Raw genomic sequence first — 15595 nt, forward strand, 5'->3', positions numbered from 1 at the left:
AGACCTTTAAGATAACCAAGTCCTATTGCCAATCCAGCATTACCAGTGTAACTCCTGTATCACTAAACTACCACCCAGCGCCAGATCCAGATGCCTTCTAAACACCTCCAGGGATGGGGATTCCACCACCTCCCTGGGCACCCTGTCACTAAAAAAAATTTCTAATCTGAATCTCCCCTGTTTCAGCCTAAGGCCATTTCCTCTCCTCCTCTCATGATAGAAGAGACCCTGTCCCTCCTCACCACAACCTCCTTTCAGGTAGTTGGGAAGAGCGAGCATGTCCCCACGGAGCCCTCAGTTCTGAGACTAATCACCTTCCCAATATCATATCATAGAATGCTTTGATAAGAAAGGACCCTTAAAGATCATCTAGTTCCAGTGCCACTGCCATGGGCACCTTCCACCAGAACATGTTGTTGAGAGCCTTATCCAACCTGTCCTTGAACACTTTCAGGGACATCCACAGCTTCTCTGGGCAACTGTGCCAGTGCCTCACTGCCCTCAGAGTAAAGAATTTATTCAACCTGCTCGGAATAATCTTTCACAATTGTGTAAATTTTACTGAACCTGACAGATGCACAACTATAAAATGGTGATATGGGAGAAAATATGATTTTTTCTGCCCTAGTTATTCCTTAAGCATAATTTGAGGACTGCTCACCTCCTCGAGGAAAAAAAAAAAAAAAAAAAAAAAAAAAAAGATAATGAGATTGTTATAGATGAATAAAAATTTTATATACATGCAAAATGGTCTTGTTAATCAACAGAGCTCACTCCCTGCTGGAGGAAGTTCCAGAAGAACAACAGAAATCATTACCATGCTGGTAGGATTGATTAATTAGGAAAACAGCTTCTACTAATACTCATTAGCATTTATACATTGTAAAATCCACTAAATATATGTGTAAATAACTTTCCTAAAGTGACAACTAAGGGTGCCTGAAGGGTGCCACATGATGTTACTGTTGTTTTCTGCTTGTGTGGGTTTTGCATCGCAAGAAATGCTTCTGCATTGGCTAAGAAAACCTGTAAGAGGGAGCTGGAATAGGAAGAGAACACACGGAAGGCACATTCTGAGACATGAGACAAATTTGACATAGGAGCAAACGAAAGCTGTATGCCAGGGCACATTTTAATGTGGCCAGACAGGGGATGGTGGAATATGGGAATAAATCCAGGGCGCTGCTGCCAGGCACAGCGCAGGTGAGGACTACACAGCTCCTTCAGAGCCTCAGGGAAACACAATGAGGAGCGGGATCATCTCCCCCTCCCAGGACAAAGAAATGGACACGCTCTGGTTCCGTTTGAGGAATGCGGTAGCAAAAGCAGACACACTCAGAAAGCATCTGTGTTGGCCCAGATGCTATCTGTTAGTGCCTTTTGTTTCACAGTATGAATTTCTGGATAGAGGACTTTCAAATAATGTGGTTTAAATTTAGAAAGTGACCATTCAGTTATCAGTGCAGTTGAAAATAATAATGAAATGGAGCCCAATAACTCCAAAATACTGGTCAAAAGATTATCATCTGTGTAATGTGTGTTTTCTGGAGTTCATGTGCAATTATCAAACACTATTTTTAGTTTGGGTTTCAGGAGAGTTGTGTTTAGTTCTTGGCTCTGCCACTGACTTCCTCCTTGACCTTGGGCAAATCGGTTCCTTTCTCAGTGCCATCTGCAGCATAATACACTTTCCTCTCCCTCTAAATTTGTCTTGTTGATGTGGATTATGGGCCTTTTGGAACAGGACATCTCTTTGCTGTGTTCATTTAGTGAGTGGCACAGTGAGGTTCTGAGCTTGTGACTTCTAAATAGCTTTTTAATGCACCGAGATCGCCTTCCAAGACCAGTGTAACCAGGTGGTGGGTATAAAATCATTAGCTCTATTGTAGATTTTAGACAAAGCTGGGTTTTGTTACATGCCTCCATTGCTGAACTTTTTACTTCAGCTGCTAAATTTTAGAAACAGTTTTTGTATTTATTTTCCTTCTCCCTTTTTCACAGAGTAGCCCATGTCCTCCTTTGTGGGTATTACCCTGGTCCCTGTGATTTGTATGGAGCTGCTGGTTGGTTTTGTTTGCTTACTTGTTTTTTCACCTTCCCTCTAAATTTCAGAGGCAAATTGCCCCGGGCACGAGTGTTTTATGGAATCAGTGAAGGTCGCTATGCTGCTGGTCCTCACAGGGACCTTCTTACCTGTACCTGGCTTTAGCAGCTGTGACCTGCAGCCAAGTGGGAGGCATGGACAAAGTGAGAGAACAGAAAACCAAACAAAAGTAGCAGCAGCATTTCAAAGCTCTTGCGGAGCAGGGAGTAGCTGAAGGTAGACATTATGTTAAAAAAAAAAAAAAAAAAAAAAAAAAAAAAAAAAAAAAAAAAAAAAAGAAGAAGAAGGAAAAGATGTTAAAGTAGTCACTCTCTCTCTTGAATGAGATACCTGATCAGGGAGGAGCGTAGGCTCTACTGCTAGTGAAGGACGCAAACTGAACAGATGATCAAACAGGTGCCTCATCACAACATCCTATCAAAATAGCCAGAGTGAGAACTTGAATATCAGTGTACAAGCGCAGAAGGCACTAAATATATTTCCTCCCTACGAAAGCTAAAGGGACCAGCTCCTTGGACAGGTGTAGCTTTCGCAGCAGAGTGTCGCGCACAGGCTCTCACAGACCTCCGGCTCAGCCCCCCAACGGCGATCGCAGGCAGGTAGCGATGGGGCTGCCAGCCCGGAGCGTGTCTCATCCGGCGGCCACCCGGCGGTACCGTGTCGGAAGGTACCGGGCTGGCGCCACTCAGCGCGGGGACCGGGCTCCCGCCCGCCGGGGCTGGCGGTGCAGGTGAAGCCGCGCCGGGCAGGGACGGGAGCGGCCGCCGGTGAGCGCAGAGCGGCGGGACAGGAGAGGGGCAGCGGGGGACGCCGGTGCTGAGCGCTGCCCTGCCGGGGGCGGATGACCTTGGGCGAGTCCCCTGGAGGACAGACATTCCCCGAGCGCCTCCACGACCCGCCGCGGGCCGGGAGCGTGCGGCGGGAGCCCCGGGCGGGCGGGGCCGGGGCGGGCGGCGGCGGCGCGGTCCCTCCCCGCGGGCGGGAGGCGGGCGCGGGCCGCGCTCCCGGCAGGCTGCGCTGGGCTGCGCTGAGCTCGGCGCGCCGCCGGCCGGGGAGCGCCCCGTTCGCCTTCTTCCTTGCATCTCGCCGCGGCGCCCAAGGCGGCATGGAGAGCCAGCGCGGGAGGCCGCGGGGCAGCGCCCGGAGCTGAGCCGGCCGGTGCGTACCCGCCTGGGGCTCGGGGAGGGGCGCGGAAGCGATAGCGGAGAAACTTTCCGCCGGGCAAACTCGGTGCGCGGGGGCTCGGGAGGCTGCGGCCGCGACTCGGGGAAACTTCTGCCGCGGGGACTCGGCCGCGGCACCGTCCCTGCACCGTGCCCGTGTCCCGCTGCCATCCGCGCCGCTCCTGTCGGCGGCCGGAGCCGCTCCCGCCGTGCCCTGCAAGGTGCACCGGTGGGCGGCTGCCCCGGGCGCGCTTCCCGCTTCGCACCGGGCTTCAGCTCGCCAGCAGGCAAGAGCCGGCTTTTCGTGTCTTAAAAATTCCCTCGCCGCTTTTTAAGTGCTTTTATTTTGTAGGTTTTTTTTAGAGGTGGTGTTTTTTGGGGGGGAGGGTGTTGTTTTTTTGTTTTTTTTTTTTAACTTGTGGCATCGAGAGCGGGGGGGTAGTGCGTGTCTGTCGCTTCTTTTCAGCTGCAGTTGCTCTTGGCTGAGCCTGGGGACTGGCTGCAGCTGCTTGGGCTGGGGAGAAACGGGTGTTACCGGAGGACCTGCCTGTTCGTATTTCTCTCTGTCTGTCTATCTGTCCATCTATTTTTTTTCCTCTGTGTTTTTAGGAGGGACAGCTTGCCTTGCCCGCTCTGTCCGGGACAGCGTGGGCAGCAGCCGTGTCCCCTCGTCCCTGGCGGGCTGTGCATGGGGCTGCTCGCCGCGGGCTCCCCATCCCCTTCGCCCTGCCGGGGGCTGCGCTCTGCGCGCCCCGAAACTCGAACCGGGTGTGAGTGTGTGTGCGCGCAAGGGCTGGGGTGTGCGCCCCTGCTCCGGCTGGCGATGGGTTAAACGCAGCGCTCCCAGCTCTAACTTCTGCTATTAAAGGAAGTCATCCAGCCTCTCCTGCCCGCTTTTTGAATCCCACTGGATTGTTTGCAGGAATAGGGGAGAGCCGCAAGTGCCCCAAGGAATGCATCAGTGGGTGTCTTTTACTTTTTAAATTTTTTTTATTACTATTTTTCATGGTGGCTTAGTGCCCTTGCTTTATTGTGGGGAGGATTAAGCGCTGCCGGGTGTCTTTAGTCCTCGATTCAATTAAAATAAATACAAGTACATGGGACGTAAAGGGGAGTCAGCACTGGCATCCTGGCAGAGGCACTAAAGTATAGTTAAAAGGAAGGGATTCGAGGACATGAATGCTTATGTTCGTAGTCATTTGCTTTCCCTTTGCAGTGCTGTCAGACAGCTTAGAGAGGTGTATCTTTTGACCGGGATTTTTGTGTTCTTAATCAACTTCTGTCCCACAGAAAGAAAAAGTCCTCTCTGCAGGTACAGGTGTTATAACTTACCTCTCATATAGCAAATGCTTTATGAAATTTGGTTGAATTTTCTGCAAAGGATTTAAAAATCAGGAGAGGATGAAATATGAGGAATGCAGAGAAGAGTTGCTGCACCATTCTGCTTGCTGCCTGGATGCTCTGCTTTCACTGGGAACTCATTCCTGGTCTGGAGCAGTTGTGGGAGGGCATAAACATTAGCTGGGAAAGCAGAATGAGGCAGAATAGCCTGGCTAGTACTTGTCTGTCTCTTCCTGCTGACATTCAGAGGGCTGCTCCTTCAGGTTAACAAAATTTTCTTTTGTTGCTTGGTGAGGACTTGGTGATGGGTGCAAGGAGAGCAGGAGTGATCCCTCCAGATCTAGCTTGCTGTTGCAGAGTGCTACTGAGAAAGAGCTTACAGGTGTGATCGTTGTGTTCCAAAATACATTGGAGTCATCTTGAGAGAGCCAGATAGGAGACAATGTACTGCAGGACTGCAAACTATGGATATCCCTCTGTCTGATCCTTTGGTGGTGCTAGTGTTGTAGAAAATCAGCAGGTTGGATGTGCTTGTCTTGATGCAGTGAATCATAGTTTTATTTACTTTTGTTCCTGTTTATTTTTAAGCTTTGTTCTTAGCATAGCATCTGTTGGCACTGTACTGACTGTGCTCCATACCTGCGTGCCGGTGGTGTGTTTCCTGAACTGTGTGTTACGTTATTGTGTTGTTATCCTGTGTGCCAGACAGTGATGGGGTGTAGCCCCCCCAGTTTACCTAAATGCTGGCTTGCTCAGTTTCTCTCATGAAAAACTGTTCCACCAGGTTGTATTGTCTTGGCTCCTGCTATATTGCACTTCTGTGACCTGATGTACTCTGGTTGATGGATTCTGTCAAATACAATGAAATGAACAATTAGGAGGCAGTTAGGGTGTTTAGCCATTGCTTGTTAGGAGCAGTTTGTAGGTGCTGTTCCACTGCTGATACATTTCTGTGCTGAGTTTTAAAATGTCTTCCAACACATGCCAACTGCAGTCATACAGCTTGTATTTACAGGCAGGTTTTTGTGAAGGACAGCAAGTTGGTTAGGATAAGGTTTGTTTTAGAATGTTGTGCCAGTGTGAAACATCATGCTTCTGGATGCAGGTTTGAATCCCTTACAGTTCAGCAGTGTCTTAAATTTCCTAGCTATTTGATGAGTATTTGCTTTCTTATGTGAAGGGTTTCGTGACTTCTGCCTGCAGTACATAACACAAAAGCTCTTGGCACTCTTGAGACCCTTATTGTGCTGGCTGGAAGTTCCAAGGCAGAATGGGCAGGGAATCAAAATTGCTGTGACAGAGGTGAAATCCTGGCTACGCTGACTTTAGGGGAGTTTTGCCATAGATGAAAATGGGCCAAAACTTCAATCCAGAAGTAGTTTTCCCTTCTTGTTGGTAATCCTGGTGTATTCTCTAGGGAATCATTTGCTTTTCTGCTGCCACCCAGACTGAATCTGTTAGGCAGAGAAGATAGAAGTCTCTTAGGATGTCATGCTGTGCCTTTCACAAGCACAGCATTCTTGGAAAGGAAGTCAGGGCAGATAGGAGTGGAAACAAAACCCCAACGTGGACACATGCTGCCTGTCTTGCTGCTTGTGTCCTGAGTCATTCCCTGGAACATGGATCAAGAACTCTGAACTGAGTGCAATTACCTTCTTGAAAATGCAGAGGAGGGATCTGTCAATGCCTGCAGCCAGTGCATCTCCCAGTCCCTGCTTTTGCATTTGCAAATTACTGGTTTGGTGACAGACATTCAATATGTGAAGCAACAGTACATTCATTAATTCAACCCTGCTTAGCCTGTGCACACTGAGTGAGTTTTCTGTATGTATGTGATCTAGTGAGTTATTCTCAGACACTTCATATATCCAGCATCTAGATAAAATTTTGTGTTACATGACAGTGACAAATGGGAAGTGTTTGCTGCTTTTTTCCACTACTTGAAAGGTATGTGATACAGAATATCAGAATATGCATTTAATCAGTGCTGATTGAAAACTGGTCCAGGTCATGGCCATGTAATAAAACTGATCGTCACAACAAGAATGTGTTGCTTCAGTTTATTGTATTCAGTGGAATAGAAGAGGGTTTGTCAGTGTATACAAAAAACGTTGACTGGGATTGAGGTATTTGAATCTGTCTGATTTTTTTTTTTTTTTTTTTCAGTAGAAACACTGTAGTGTCTGCAATTCCAATGCAGACAGTTTTCTTTCACAGTACATTCTTCTACTATGCATTCCCGCCAGACCTTAGGTATCTTGCTCCTGTATGATGATGAAAGAAACGAAAATACAAACTAATGTAAAACTGAACAGCCTGTCTTGCATGTGCATCCTTGCATGTGTGTCCTTACTTTAACGGACTAAAATAAGGAGAATTATGTTGAACAGCTATGAATTATACCTTGTTCTTGTCTCTTAGCTTGTTTGCTATGAGGATTTATGCATCTAAAATAAAACAGTACTAATTCTTATTGTACGTACTTTATACGAGTGCACATGCCTCATTTTGTCCCAGTATAAAAAATTACAGATATCATGAAAGACATTGTTTTAGACCCTGAAGACGTACGAGTGGTTAACACCTGGATGTGTCTATTAATGGCAAATAAGTTTTGGGCACTGTTAGTACTGTCAGGATGCAAAAGATGGCAGTGCTGGGAAGAGGGATCTGAGCAAACCCTGCTGGGCTGTTGTTCGAACCTCTGCTCTGGGATCTGTATGGACTTACAGCTTCTGGGTGTTTTTTGGTTTTGTGGGTTGGTGTGGGTGGTGTTTTGTTTTTTTTTTTTTTTTTTAAACATAAGTGCAAATCAAAGAGTGAATGGTAACCCTTATTGTATCTTTGCTCTGTGTCTAAGCCCTAAGTACTGTATTCTCTTCAGTGCTTGAACTTAAGGGCTGAGCTGGACACAGGACTTGCTGGGTGCTGGACTAGAATATGCATCAAGTGATGCAGTGTAAGAGAGATGCTGTTCTTAGCTTGCTTGTTTTTCTTAACTTCATGTGCAGAACTACAGGCTATGGGAAGAGTGCCTTGAAAGCTTCCTGGTGGTAAAGGACAGTGGCTGAACATGAACCAGGGTGTGCCCAGGTGGCCAGGAAGACCAGTGGCATCAGCAATGTGTGGCTGGCAGGACCAGGGCACTGGTGAGGCCACACCTCAAATTCTGTGTTCAGTTCAGGGCTCCTCACTGCAAGAGACATTGAGGGGCTGGAGCGTGTCCAGAGAAGGGCAACGGAGCTGGGGAAGGGTCTGGAGCACAAGTGCTGTGAGGAGCGGTTGAGGGAGCTGGGGGTGTTCAGCCTGGAGAAAAGGAGGCTCTGGGAGGACCTTATCACTCTGCAACTGCCTGAAAGGAGGGGTGACTAGGTGGAGGTGTGTCTCTTCTAAAGTGTAGAAAGCCATAGGACAAGAGGAAATGGTGTCCAGTTATATCAGGGGATATTTAGATTGGATATTAGGAAAAATTTCCTTATTGAAAGGGCTGTTAACCATTGGAAGAGGCTGCCAAAGGAAGTGTTACCATCCCTAGAGGGATTTAAAGGACATATAGATGTGGCACTTGGGGACATGGTTTAGTGGTGGACTTAGAAGTGCTGGGTTAATGGTTGTACGGGATGATCTTAGAGGTATTTTCCAATATAAATGATTCTGTGAAAAATATAGGGGTTTTCTGGGTGAAATTGGTGTTGCATGGGATTAGTAGCAATGCTACCAACTGATGTGATGTGAAAACTTCCATATATCACTGTTTTTTTTGTCTTGAAAGAATCAAGAGCAGACCTTGAGTAGTGTTGCAGGTGAGGGAAGACAGAGATAGTCTGGAAGGCAATCTTGCCCTTGATATATTGCAGCTATGTTAGTTAACAAAGAGTGGGAACAGCCTTGCCCTCACAGCTGTGGGTGTGATAAAAGAGTGAGTTAACCTGGTGGAGAATCAGTTGGAGGCTGCTGGCCATGCTGTGAGGAGGAAGGTACAGGAGGTTTTGTAAGGAGCAGACAGGGTTAGGTAGCCATGCTAGGGACAGGAAGGAGTGAGCTGGAACTGCAGAAGGAAGAGAGAAGAAGGAGGGAAAGAGCCAGAGCTGCATGGAGCTGCCCATGGGAGGCTACACAGAAAAGGTATGAGAGACTTCTAGATAAGAAGGTGCTGATGTGTGAACCCTTCTTTGGTGTCAGTCATACCTCCTCCGTCATGTAGAGAGATGTAGGGTTTTGTGTTGGAAAATTCTCCGTTGTCATATTGAGCTGTTGTTGATTTTGCTGCTGTTCTTGGTGTATGAGCCTGGTTACTATAATAATTACACCTAAATGTGTCTATGCCTGTACTGTCTGTCATCCGCAGTAAATCAAAGGCATGGACCCTGCAGGCACTTGAAGCAAGTTAACACAAATGAAAAACACCAGTGGCTTTGCCTGGGAGAAAACAATATTTTATTTCTTTCTCGTAGATGATGACACTACTAATTGTACGGCTTTCAGTGCGTGAGTGTAACTTCCTTTGACATCAGTGCGTGTTGGCTTGGTCATTGCACGTGTGCCAGCACAGTGCAGCCTCTGCTGCAGGGCTTCAGTGGTGCTCTCCTTCTGTTCTTGCAGAGTCCACAGCTCCATCCCTTGGCTGCGGAGCTGGTCGGAGAGATGTGGCAGTATGTGGGGTGGCTCCTCTGGGCTGTAATCCTCCTTTATTTTCTAAGCTAATTTCTCCCTTCTTTTAAAAGACATCCCTGATTTTAAAAAACCTAAATTTTTAAATGGGCTTAGCAGACCAGAGATGTTGTGGGCTTTCCAGGCGGGTAGGCATCAATAGGCTGAGTTAGGCCACTTTTGTCTTCAGTGGAGCTGGTGGTGGAATTTAATGCTGACTGTGGTAAGAATTGCTTTTGGGCCATTCAGAGCTCTTGAAATCCTGCCCTGCAGCATTTCCAGCTGCTTCTTGGTCCTGTAGAGCATCTGGGTAGAGGGAAATAGTTTTGAAGACTTCCTGTAGTGCTGGTGAGAAATGATCTGTCACCAACACTGGAAATGAACCAGAAACACAACTTGTTTCTGCCTGCACTGTGCAAACCAGCCATAAATAACATTTCTTCCATGTCTTTGCAGACTTCAAAGAATCTTCCAGCTGTTGCAGGAAGCCTAGTGAGAGAAGGTAGCTGCAAGTTTAATTGTAGCTTCAGGACTTTAGCTCAATCAAAATCCAAACAATCTGATAAAAATTAGAGACACTTGTATGTTGTTAAAGGTCAAAAGTGAGCCCTCTTCAGAACTGCTATTAATGGTTTACATGTTAAAATAAAGGAGCTTGTTAATATTCCTAAATAACATTGCACATACATTATTTTTGCCTTTGAAGCATCTGAGCACTTTGCATGATAGTGCAGGTTACATTTGGTGATAAGTGCATGTAATGACAGTATAAATGCCAGTTTTTCTATCAGATGTGTAGCACTAGCATCTTCTTAATATTAAACATGATTATTTCTCTCATTGCTTAAACAAATCATGGCACTCAGAGTCTTAAGAGGATTGTATTTGTATTCTGCTACAGGGTGAAATTTTTGGATGACTCCTCATATTTCATGGAATGCTAGAATGGTGTGGGTTGGAAGGGACCTTAAAGATAGGTAGTTCCAACCCTTCTACCATGGGCATAGACGCATTCCACTAGATCATGCTGCTCAAAGCCCTATTCAGCATGGCCTTGAACAATTCCAGGGATGGAGTAGCCACAACTTGGCTGAGTAACCTGTTTCAGTGCCTCACCACCCTCACAGTAAATAATCTCTTCCTAATATCTAATTTAAACCGGGCCTCTTTCAGTTTTAAGACATTACCCCTTATTCTGTGGCTGTGTTGTAAAATAAGAACTCCTTCTCCAGCTTTTTTGAAAGCTTCCTTTATGTATTAGAAGGATGCTAGGAGGTCTCTCTGGTGCATTCTCTTATTCAGGCTAGCAACCCGAATTCTCTCAGCCTGTCTTCATAGGAGAGGTATTCCAGTCCTCTGATCATCTTCATGGCCCTCCTCTGGACTCACTCCAATGGGTCCATGTCTTTCCAGTGCTGAGGATCACAGAGCTGGATGCAGTGGTCCAGGTGAGATCTCATGTGAGTGGAGAATCGCCTCCTTCAGCCTGCTGTTCATGGTGCTTTTCATGCAGTCCAGGATATGGTTGGCTTTCTGGGATGCCAGCTCACATGCCTGGCTTAAGTTCAGTTTTTCATCCGCCAATGCTCCCAAGTTCTCCCCAGGGTTGCTCTCAAGCCGTTCTCTGCCCAGCCTGTATTTGTGCTTGGGATTGCTCTGGGACTCGGCCTTGGTGAACTTCATGAGTTTTGTATAGGCCTGCCTCTCCAACCTCTCCAGGTCCCTCTGGGATGGCATCCCTTCCCCCCAGCATCTCAACCTCACCACACAGCTTGGTGTTATCTGCAGAATTGCTGAGGGTGCCCTCAATCCCACTGAACATGTTGCTGTGAGAGATGATTATAAGGACTGCTCTCAGTACCTACCCCCTGAGGAATGTCACTTGGAATGTGACTAACCAGAAAACTCCTTATTCACCAAGTGGCCCACGCGTGAAATCCGTGTCTCTGCAGCTTAGAGATAAGGATGTTGTACAGGACAGTGTCGAATGCTGTGAAGAAGTCTGGGTAGATGATGTCTGTTCTCTTCCCTCATCCACAAATGCTCAGTCCCCACAGAAGATGATTTGTCAAGCATCATCTGCCCTTAGTAAAGCCATGTTGGCTGTCACCAGTTACCTCCCTATGTCCCAAGTACCTTAGCATGGTTTTCAGGAGGATCTGCTCCGTGATCTTGCTGGGTACAAAGGGGACACTGGCTGGCCTGTAGTTCCCTGGATCTTCCTTTCTTCCTTTTTTAATGCAACAGTGTGAATTTTGTGGGCTTACCATGACTTCTCAAATATGCTATATAGTACTTAGCCACCTCCTTGGCCAGTTCCCTCAGCAAATGCAGCTCATCAGATCCTGTGGACTTGTGCCCCTTCAGGTTCCATAGATACTCTTGAACATCGTGTTGTTCTGCTGTGGGTGGTTATTGCTTCTCCATGTCCCTGACTTTGCCTTCTACGGCTTGGGTAGTGGAACTGGAGCACTTCACAAGCAAGACCTGTGGCAAAAAAGTTGTGAGTACTGCAATCATTTCTGTATCCCAGGTAGCCAGGTCTTTTGTTTCCTTCTGGAGAGGGCCCACGTTTTCCCTAATCTTCCTTCTATCACTAGTGTACCTATGGAAGCTTTTCTTGTTGCCCTCTACATCCCTGGCCAGAATTAATTTTTTCAGTTCTCTGGCTTTCCTAACCTGCTCCCTGTCTGTTTGGACAATCTCTGTATTTCTTTCAGGCTGCCTGTCCTTGCTGCTATCCTCTGGAAGCTTCCTTTTTGTGTTTGATTTTGTCCAGGAGCTTCTTGTTTATCCATGTGTCCATATTTAAATAAACAGTTAACAATTTTGACATATGCATGTGTGGGCCAGGTTTGGTTATGTTGGTTGTTCAGGTTTGGTTTTTGGGTCTTTTTTGAAAGCTGGTGTTTGAAGTTCTTCCATTCATCCTCTATGTGGCATTTAGGTAATGGCAGCTCTTGCTGTAGTCCAGGTGAGTGAAGTCACTGCTATCATGGTTGCATCTTTGTGGTGTGATTGCGTGTGAGGTAGAGTTGCCAGCTTGTGTTGGGATGATCTAGCTTTATGGATTTTTGCCATAGTGCAGTGATGGATACACAGGTAGTCAATAAACTCAGAGCTGAGGTTTTACATGGACATTTTTTCCAGAGGCTTGCTGTGATATTTTTATAGTCAAAATTGAGACACCACTATTCACTGCTAGAGTTTTCAAGGAAGCATAATTGCTGGTTTCATTTAGAGAAGACCAGCCTTTTTCTTTGTTCTTACACTTTGTTTAAAAAAAAAAAGTGTTGCTGCTGCTTTGCCTTTGGTGTAGTGGGTGTCCATATTGTTGTAGTGTTCCAAGCCTAGACAGAGTCTGCACTGTCCAGAAGGAAGTGTACCTCTGGCAGAGAAGCTAGCAGACTGGGTGGAACAACAGCAGGAGTAATTGTTACTATTGTTATTTTAAGCTGGAGAATTTAATTTGGGGCTGGGATGCAAACAGAGCGGAAAGGCAGATGTTGCTTTCCAGCAGCCAAAGCCTTCCGTGTTGTCGGATACTGAATATCTGGAGGCATCGTGATGGTAAAGCTTCTTGATGCTTCTGCCACTTGCCTGGACCCAGGAGGCTGGATAATTCTCAGATTTTTGTGAGTCTTCAGGGGGCAGACGGGTTTTAAAGTCTTACTATTGACCTTCCGTGCGTGAACACAGTTCTCTCCAAATGATGTGTGAGCTTTCGATCACCTTGGATGCATTGGATGAGGCTCTGTCAGCCTGCCTTGCTGCCCTGTGCAGGCTGCTGGCTTGCTTCCCTGGGCTTTGCATGGTAGCATCTGTTTGGGAGGCTCTTTACCCAGCGTGTTAGGTGCGGGGAATATTTAAAGATACCCACAAGGCTCCTCTGGTGTGGTTTACTACATGAGTAAAATCCGTTGCGATTCAGATCATTAGGACCATAACCAAATTTCTGTGTGCTTTTGCAGCCATGTAGTGAGGTCAGGGGTAAATGGTGAGGCATGTATGCCGCTGTCAGGGCTTTGAGGATTGACCCTTTGCCAGTCTGTGATGCATCTGTTTGGCTGTGGTTTGTCTTTGGGTGAATTTACATGGTGAGATGTAGCTGGACTGATGCTGGGCCCTGCTCCTCTGAGCTTGCACAGCTCATGCTTGAGTTCTGCTTTGGAGTAAAGCAGCGGATCACGCTGACAGCGAGAGCCTGAAGGGCCCTGCTGGAAATTAAGCCAGCAGTGATTCCCTATGGATTATCATGGTGTAGGGCAAAAGACCTTCATACCATGTTAAACCAGCAGGATGCAGAGTTCTGTTCCTTTCTCTCTTGTTTCCCCTGCTGTTTCCAGAAGCTGCTTTCTGGAACACCCTTCCAAGAGCTGTTTCTCTCTGTAGTATTTTAATGACAGCTAAAAAGGTTCTTGAACATTAACAAATATCAGTTGATCACCAGCTGACTTGTTCACATGTTGATTGTACATGTGGAAAGACTAAGGAATAAGAGAAAGGGAGGAGAGATTGCAAGATAAGTAAGGAGTGAGTGGAATGTACTGCTCTGTCTGGGCATGGGTTAATGGATGTGGAGGAGTGAAGGGTGGAGAACAGAAACAGCAGGAGGGTGCAGTTTTCTGATGGTAGTGACTCAGTTAAAGAAACATGGAAGCTTTGAGGTCTTGGATTATGCTAGGTACCTGGCTGGGAAATGGGGAGAAGGAGAAAGATGGGTAGGTAACTTCTGCTATATTAGCCTTTAACTTGTTTATTTATTTATTTATTTTAATTTGTCTTAAATACTTGAGATTTTCAGCATGGCTAGAACAACATAGCTGATGTCTGGTGGTTTTAGATTGACAAGCCTAAAATGAGCTTTCAGACTTAGTTTTTCATTAGCTAACTATACGCAAGTGGACAATGTGTCTGGGCATAGATTCTGAGAGACAGTGATGTACAAAGGATCTGGCTGAGATTAAATCAAGTTTAACCTCTTAAAAATTTGGTAACTTTGGGAGTGCTTCATCCCTTACATTACTATTTTTTTTCTCATGATTGATGTGTTGCTGGAGCTGTAGGAGCATCGTTACTCACTTGGGTAGTCCTGTTGTGTATGTCAGCCCTGCATCTTAAGGGTTGTTCGCATGTTGCCAGCAGGACCAAAACTGCAGCCAGAGGTGAAGCCCTCCCCTGAACTGGTGAACCCAAGTGCTGGTGGCTGGTGCTCCCGGGCAGCTGGGGCTTGCACAGCAGGCAGGCTGTGCAGGGAGCTTGTCATGGCCACAGAGCATGCTGTGCTCATGGCCATCCTCGCTGATGCCCTTCAGGGGTTGTGTGGAGATATGCAGTGGCTCTAATAGGAGTCATTAAGCAGAAATTATGTAGGTCATTATCCTGTATGGAGTGGGAGTTCTCTTGCAGTGTGTGTGTACATTGAGGATTGTGGCTGTTATTGTGGTATGTCCTTTAAATAATTTAAATAATGTTGCTCTTCCGTGTTTTAAAGTTGTTCCTAATAGGATCGGCCACCTTCAGGGTGCACTTTATGCGTGGGCTGTCGTTATTGTACTGACAGTGTAACCAACCATATTTGGTGCTGAAGGTCAGCAGAAGTCCTAGTTTCTGCTGTCCTCTTGGTTAGATAGTTCTTGGCAGTTTTGGAGTCATTTTCCATCCGCCACAGTGAAACTGAGATTAGAATCTGATTCTTTGGATTTCAGACAAAAGGAATAGTGACTTCTTGTGAGTGTTCGTTTCCTTGCCAGTAGAGGCTGGATGATTTAATCTCTGCATAAATCAACATGTTGATCAAGTTTCGCACCAAAGTATCCAGGGCTAACTATAACAAATATTTAAAAATGTAAGCCCGGGTTGTAATTGAAAACCTTTCTTGGTTATACAGTTCTGAGCGTAATGAAATGACAGCTCAGGGCTGGATTTTTAGGGTAGCTTTATCTGCAGTAGTACTCAGCTCTGGGTCTGTCAAAACAGCCTTCTAAAGCCAGAACTGCCTGTGGCATGGCATTTGCTCCAATAAATATGCCTTAATAAAGTCAGTACCAGGTTTCCTATCTAAGGGAAAAATGAAGTCTTTGAGTATATCTGCTTTTCACATACCTGCTAGGAAGTTCTAGGGCTGAGATTCTGTGGAAGTGGCAAAGTTGGATTAATTCTGGGTGTGTTTCCTGAAGATGTGGCTGGTTGGTTTGCTCTTTCCTTCCGTCCTTTTGGACAATGAGCATAAGGCTGAAGCTGATATTGTGAGTGGAGACGGGAGCAGAGCCTTTTGCAGAGTGATTGCTGAGCACCTGCTGTTTGCAGAGTGGGATTTTAAAACCAGCCATCATGC

The 15595-nt window shown here is 46.3% G+C and overlaps 1 protein-coding gene across 8 annotated transcripts in view; it reads left to right on the forward strand.

Moving 5' to 3' along the window:
* The first annotated feature begins 3149 nt into the window (after positions 1–3149).
* Positions 3150–15595, forward strand: part of FAT3 (FAT atypical cadherin 3) — a 398042-nt gene continuing 385596 nt past the window's right edge. For all 8 annotated transcript variants that reach the window (XM_040054688.2, XM_040054680.2, XM_040054683.2 and 5 more), the window contains exon 1: positions 3150–3262. The gene's annotated coding sequence lies outside the window, so the exon portion shown is untranslated. The remainder of the gene's footprint in view (positions 3263–15595) is intronic.

Source organism: Hirundo rustica, chromosome 2 (assembly GCF_015227805.2).
Source record: "Hirundo rustica isolate bHirRus1 chromosome 2, bHirRus1.pri.v3, whole genome shotgun sequence".
In the NCBI taxonomy this organism is placed as follows: Eukaryota; Metazoa; Chordata; class Aves; order Passeriformes; family Hirundinidae; genus Hirundo; species Hirundo rustica.